The sequence below is a fragment of the Coenobita brevimanus genome, chromosome 97 (assembly GCF_032717465.1).
Source record: "Coenobita brevimanus isolate Jiangsu-jjx chromosome 97, ASM3271746v2, whole genome shotgun sequence".
NCBI lineage: Eukaryota > Metazoa > Arthropoda > Malacostraca > Decapoda > Coenobitidae > Coenobita > Coenobita brevimanus.
The window spans coordinates 4,378,671-4,386,170 of record NC_137050.1 but is presented as its reverse complement, the minus strand read 5'-3'; the positions used below and the strand labels follow the sequence as shown (position 1 = coordinate 4,386,170).

The window sequence follows — 7,500 nt, the reverse complement described above, 5'->3', positions numbered from 1 at the left end:
ATCACATATCCACAAAAAAACATACATTAACTCTCAGCCGTAAAACCACCCCATCCATTGCACTGCCCTTGCGCGATATTGACTTTGCAGTATTAGGCGAACTTTGCAATATCAACCAGCCTGCAAAATATACTATGCTGCAACAGGCCTTTTGCATCACTACCCCTGCAAACTTAAAGTCCGTGTTTTTTCTCGTGTTACTGTGTTTGTTGTGTTTGTTTTTCGTCAGTCGCCCCCCCTTCCCTTCTTCTCCCTTCCTCTTAATATATACGTTTTCTGTTTTATTTTTTTTTATATATATTCGTTTTCTGTTGGTTCGGTGTCTGCGTGTTTTGATGTGGGTATATTTCATGTTTTTTAATATTATTTTGGGGATTTGTTATATGATGTGGATGGACACACACACACACACACACACACACACACACACACACACACACACACACACACACACACACACCACTTTATCACTCAGGAGGCGGAGAGCCAAAATGTGTCGTTGTGTACGTGTGTGTGTGTGTGTGTGTGTGTGTGTGTGTGTGTGTGTGTGTGTGTTTGAAGCTGAGTCTGTGTGCGTGTGTGTGTGTTCGAGAAATCTCCGGAAAACTGGGACGTTAAGCGGGTTGAAAAATTCGCTGATCGCATAATTTTTTGCTTTGAAGAGGAGGGCGTGTGCGTGTGTGTACCTTTATGTGCGTATGTGGCTATGTGCATGTATTCGTGTTATCGTTTGCAAGTGTGTGTGTGTGTGTGTGTGTGTGTGTGTGTGTGTGTGTGTGTGTGTGTTCATATAAACGTGCATGATGTATATGTGTTTGCGTGTTTGAACTTAATTGTAATTACCCTTCCCAGCTGCAAAATACTTGATGAAAAACATGTAATTCCGGTTAATGAAAATATAACTTCAATTAAGCAACAGTTAACAAAGAATATGAGAAAATTCACTCCCACACAACATAACCTACACTTGGGTTAATAATCATAACACCAACACATAACACACACTAACATGATAACAGTAACAACACCAGTAAGAACATAAACACTAAGACATCAACAGCAACCACACCAACAAGAAAGACAATAGCATTACACGAACACCAACAGCAACAATTGACATCCAACAAAATCCATCACAGACATAGCCCCATCCACAGAGCCAGCCATAGAGTCAACCAACACTAAAACAGAATAGAGTCGATTGGGATGAATCACCGTTGACGTAGGCCAGCTTCGTCAATAACAGAAACATTAAAATCTCATTAGGGCCACACTCTGCCGCGTCAGATAATAGAGAAACAATATTTGGCCGAAAAAAGATAAGATAAAAATAATAATGTACTCAGTGGACGAAAGAACGGGAGAGGAAAATTGATAACACTCGATGTAATATATAAAAATTTTTGTTCGAGAGAAGGAACGAGGGAAAATGATTACAATATCCTCTTGAAATAATATCCAAGAACAGCATGTGAACGAAAGAAAATAAGAGGAAACGTGGTAACAATATAAAGCAGACGTATTGTTCAGTTAAAAAGAATATGTGGACAGGAATATACATGGAAGAATGGACACAATACATTCTTGAAAAAACATTATTGATACAAGACAGGTAGAAACTTGCTTAAAGAAATTCCCAAATGTACATATAATTGTTTATTAATGAGCAGAAAACCAAATATTGACTCTAAGTGAACGGATTGGACGATTGGCAGATGATTAAGGAACGCTTCGAAAAGTAATAAAAAAATACAGAACGTTTGGCAAAAAATTCTAGTGATACGGTTTAGGAACAAGAGTAAAATTATTGCTATGAATAAAACTATAGTCCTTTTACATTAACCTGACCCAGATTTTTTTTTCCCACAGTTTATTTCACGGAGCTCAGAGGCAGAATAAGACAATACTGTGGCGCTACCTCCTTTCCACAGCACTTCTTCGTTAATCTCTTGTTACAACACTATTTTCAGGAGAGGGATATGGAAGTTTTAGGGCAGGTTAGCTTAAAAATAGTATAGGCATCTCGAAATGAACAGATCTTAAATTTGGCTCTCTGTTACCTTGTTTTTTTTGTTTTTTTCTTGGAGGGAACGATCTTGTCTACATGTGGCCTTTGGTTCCTTCTTCCTTACATTAAAAAAAAATCATGTGTATGCTGTAAGAAAATTGTACTACCGAGAATCAGATACAGATTATCAATAAACCCATCAATTCAGAAGATGCATAGGAGAAAAAAAAAATGAAAGTAATGGGGTTGAGAAATAGAGTGGAGGAAGAGTGGTCCATAAATTAACAGTAACAAATGAAGTTGATAGCGGGAATTTATTTTTGCAGTTAACAAACACATAAATCTGTGGTGCAGGGAGAAAGAAGACGAAGAATGCTTGAAAGCTGAACCGAGGTAAAAGATGCAGTATACACCCCCAACAGAACCATAAATAAATAAATAAATAAATACTGACGGTTTGTATATTTCTTTGCTTTTACGTAATTATAGATGAGGATAGCAAAGTTTAAAATACAAATAATTAAAAGGAGAATGTTTATTTGTTCGGATACATTTCTAACGGAACAGTCAATAAATTAATACTGACAGTCTGCTTATTATTTACATTTGCATAATTATAGATGAGGATGGCAGAGTATAAAAGTAATTAAAATGAGCAGGTTTAACAGGTGAATTACAAGTTTTAATTAGTAGTTCACCTGAGGACACACCAGAGTTCAAGTAATTAAAACTGTGAAGATTGTAAAGTTTTGCTAACTCCCTAACTTCCCCCAAAGAGCAGACACAGAGGCAGAAACAGAATAGGCAGGTGGTGTCGGCAACGGGCACACCTGTCACTAAATTAAAGGAATGCACGATTTACCTGGTTATAAATGGGGCGTATAATTTATGTTTGGTAAATTAAGGCAAGAGTTATATTCGTTGTCTGTGTAGTGATGTTAAATTCCTTCCATACAATGATGTTTTTTTATAGTTTTTCGACTATCTCTGTATTCCTTATCAATCTTTTTTCCTTATCCGTGTAACGATTTAAGTTCCTTCCGTACAATGACGTCTTAATAATTTTCTTACCGTCTTTATTCGATCGTCTTCACCTTATAAGAAACTTCTAGAGCTTGGGGTTAAGATACGACCTCCATTAACCCTTTCACTACCGAGTTCTTTTCTAACCTAAACAGAATCAAACTGGTATAAGAGAGAATTTATTACAAAGAAAATAAGCGTACTTGCTGAGTAAATATAATGATAACTTTTCACCTTTCCCTGTGTCAGTATAGAAGAGGGCAATTTGAACTTAATGCCTTCTTTTTGCCTGTGGTGTAGGTATATTGAAAAATTTTGGGTGACAACGCGTATGTTAAAAAAAAAAAAAAGGTCGATAAATTAATTACAGTCCCAGATCATTTTGTTTTCCTAATATATCACCTTTAATTATCAGTCTTAGTTGATCGTGATTTTTTTTTTTTTTTTGGTAGTTAAATGGATGAAGGAAAACGTTTATGCAAGCAGTCATATAAACAACGTAGGATCGAGATAATTTATGCTTACGATCTCTGTATCTTGGAGTGAACGTTTATCTGTACCCATAAACGTTTCCATTGTTGTTTATATTTTCCGTCTTTCATATTGATTTCTTTTCTTTTTCTGTTTTTCTTTGACTTCATTATGGCCATTATCCTCTGGTCTGTATATTGTGTTTTTTCGATTTATTTTTTTGTGTGACATCCATATGGTCATTATCCTCTGCTTTATATATGTTGTTTTTTTCTCTTTTTCTTTTTTCCGTGACTTGTTTATGGCCCTTATATATTCTGCAGAGGTTTTTCTACACTAAGAAAAATTTTACGGGGCCAGTTCCAACACATAAACCTCTTTTATGATGAGTTTAGGTGAAGTGTATTTGGACAGTAAGTTTTCGTGTTCTCTCTGCTTTGGGTATTTTGTGGATTAATGTTATTCTTGTCTTTATTTTTGATTGATGTGGAGGCTTTTTTTCCCATATTTTTGTATTACTGTATACTGTATGTCTTTCTTATTTATTTATTTATTTGTTTATTAGAGTGGTATGCGATTCTTGGTCTTCAGGATATAAATTGACCCCATAACTCGACGTGAAGCTTATTTCCAGTGTTTTATTTTAGTTATATTTAGTTTTACAGTTTCATTCAGCTCTGCCACTTGGGTTTATTTCGCCTTAAGAGTACTTCTCTGATACGGCACCTGCGTCTCTCGACTCAGGTGTCCATCTAACCTTTGTGAGTTTGTGAGTAGTACCTGGGTAACACCTGGGGACGGTATCTGGGGTAACCTGTGCTGTGGCTCGGTATTCCAGGTATCTTAAGATAGAGAATTACCCGTCACATGCTCAAAGGCCTATAGCTACGGACATGAGCACCCAGCTAAGCGGCTCTTGGTGTCTAACCCCACATTTAACTTCTTTTTTTTTATTTAATTACTTTTCGTTATATATTTATTTGCGTTTCAAACCGCTTCGTGATAAATTCTCTCTCTCTCTCTCTCTCTCTCTCTCTCTCTCTCTCTCTCTCTCTCTTTCTCATATATTGGACTGAGTAAATAATATGAATTTCATGGTGGTCTTTATTGCTGACCATGTTGTGTGTGTGTGTGTGTGTGTGTGTGTGTGTGTGTGTGTGTGTGTGTGTGTGTGTGTGTGTGTGTGTGTGTGTGTGTGTGTACCTCTCCGACCTAGAATCTTTATCTTCTGCAGGTTGGTAGACACTGATAACGTCCAGGTCAAGTTATGATAGGAAGGTCAGAGGTGAAGGGCGCTGGAGTGAACCGAAACTAGCCCAGGCGGACGGTTGGCCCCCGGATCAAAGGTAATCTAATTGTTTTTGTATCTGTATTGTAATTGTTTGTATTTACGTTGCTGACACTGAATAACGCAATGAATGATGGTGTGATGGAGTGGTTGATTGAAGGAAATAAGTCGAATTCCAGAGAGTAGATGGAAAGAGTTATACTAATAGAGTGACTCTGAGTGACGATAAGTAGAGAATGTTCTTACTTTCAAGATCGAGAAAAACACATACGTACATACAGTACATACATACATACATACATACTTATATATACATACATACATACATACACACATTCTCTCTCTCTCTCTCTCTCTCTCTCTCTCTCTCTCTCTCTCTCACATGAAAAAACACAAGAAAAAACATCGAAATCGTTGCGTTCGTCCGCCCCAGTCTTCGTAATCCGTCTGAATCCGAGAGACCAGGCAGGCTTACACGAACGCGGCCATGGCGGGTCTTTGCGGATTCAGCATATATGTACACAGACCCCAGGACCCCCTTGCCAGATGTGTGTGTGTGTGTGTGTGTGTGTGTGTGAGAGAGAGAGAGAGAGAGAGAGAGAGAGAGGGGGGGGGTAGAGGAGGAGGGAGAAATGAGGCATTGGAAGGAATGGAGGTGGTGGAAGGGGATGTATTAGAGAGAGAGAGAGAGAGAGAGAGAGAGAGAGAGAGAGAGAGAGAGAGTCGACAATATAACCGGTAGAAAGGAAGTACTCAAAAGATAATAAAATAAAATGATATGCAGAAGGAATATATTTTTGGAGAGAGGGGTGGATGGGTAGGAAAAGAGAGAGAGAGAGAGAGAGAGGGGACGTCAAGGAGGGAAGAAGGGCAGTAAATTATTAATATGTATTCATGGCTTTCTCAAAGAAGAGGTTAGAGAGTAAGGAGAAAAAAAAGAGAGCGGAAAAGAGACAAAAAAAAGAGAGGGCGATAGACTTACTGATGAATAGTAGTTTTTGTTTTTGTTTTTTGTTTTTCCATGTTTTTTCCTTGCCTTTAACATGTCTCCTTCCCTCCCTCCTTCTTTTAGGGTCTTCCTCCCTCCCTCCTCCTTACCTCCCCCTTCACCCTTTCTCCTTTATCCCCTCCCTGCCCCTCTCCCACCCCACTTCCCCTGTCTCTCCCTCTTTCACATTCTCCCTCACTCCCATCTTTCACACCCCTCCCCTTTCTTCCCTTCCTCTCCTCTCCCCCTCCTCCCCTCCCCTCCTCCCCCTCCCTCTTTTTCCTCCATCCAAGTCAGCATTTGTCACACACAATATTGAAGAAAGGACAAAAATATTTTCACTGTATTTCCTGTCTCACAAAAAAAAACCCTTTGGTCCGAAGCGTGGAGTGGAGTGGAGTGGAGGAGTGATCGAGGGGGATTCGGAGTGGTAAAGGCGATGGAGGGAGGGAGAGAAAGTGGGGAGGGAGAGGGAGGGAGAGAGGAAGAGGTGGAAAACTGGAGTGGGAGATGAAAGAGAGGAGAAAAATTGGGAGGAATAAATGGGATTGCGAGAGACAGAGATGATGGAGAGAGGGAGGGAAAAGTAATGAATGGTGTGGAAGGGAGAGTAGAGAGAGGAGGAGGAAAGAGAGAAGGGAGGAGGGAGAGAAAATTCGAGGGAGGATGGAGGGGAGTGAGAAATAAGGAGGAATGTTAGGAGTGTGAGAAAATAGTGTAAATACGGGCGTGGAAAATAAGCAGAGAAAAATAAGGTGGAGAGGTTAATAGGAGAGAGAGAGAGAGAGAGAGAGAGAGAGAGAGAGAGAGAGAACCTCCCTAATGAAAAACGGAAAGAAAGAGATCAAAGGAGGGATAACCTGAGAGAGAGAGAGAGAGAGAGAGAGAGTCCTAGCAAAATAATAAGACCATAAAGAAAGATCAAAGCAGAGACAATTGGAGAAAACAGAAAGAAAAAGAGAAGCAGGAGAAAGCAATAAAAATTCCTGTATTCGTCCCCAAGTGGTCACATGAGAGGTTGTGGATGACGATAGTTTGAGTTGATCACGGTTGAATGGGAGGGGAAGAGGGGAAATTTGGCAGAGAGAGAGAGAGAGAGAGAGAGAGAGAGAGAGTAAAACAGAATGGCGAAGATGAATTGAATTGAGATAGAATGATAGGTTACGAAGAATGGAGAGAGAGAGAGAGAGAGAGAGAGAGAGAGAGAGAGACTCCAACTGTTGTAGTGAGCAGCCTGAGGATTTTAAGTTCAATATCACGGCTCTTGTTATTGGAGAGGGACGCCTTCACGTGGTGGGACTGATATAACCGGGCGGATCCACTTCCCCGCTATACAAACGTCTATCTAACCTCAGCCTGCAGTCCACGGAGTTCACGATTCGTATGATCCTGGGGTTACATCATAAAAACGCCCTTAATTCTACATTATCGGTTATGAAAACTCCCTAACACCTCTTCCTTAGCGATTTATTTTAGGATATCGCAGCGTAATATCCTTTCGTACGTTATTTATGCAGAGTATGACGATATTGGAAGGATTTATATAACACGGAATAGGGTTGTAAGGTGTAATAAGCAAATAAATCGCATAGGAAAAGGTGTTGCGGAGCTTCCTTAACGGACGAGAAAACGGGCCTTGGTTTTCAAATTTTCAAAGTAACCCAGTTCCGTCAGTTGATATCAGACCGGCTATATTCTCTTCATTTTAACTTGGCTCAGATT

At 39.5% G+C, this 7,500-nt stretch overlaps 1 protein-coding gene across 1 annotated transcript in view; it reads right to left on the bottom strand.

The window, feature by feature from the left end:
* The window catches only part of LOC145413613 (A-type potassium channel modulatory protein KCNIP1-like), a 349,528-nt gene that overhangs the window by 123,451 nt on the left and 218,577 nt on the right, over positions 1-7,500 (bottom strand). The gene's annotated exons all lie outside the window — the stretch shown is intronic.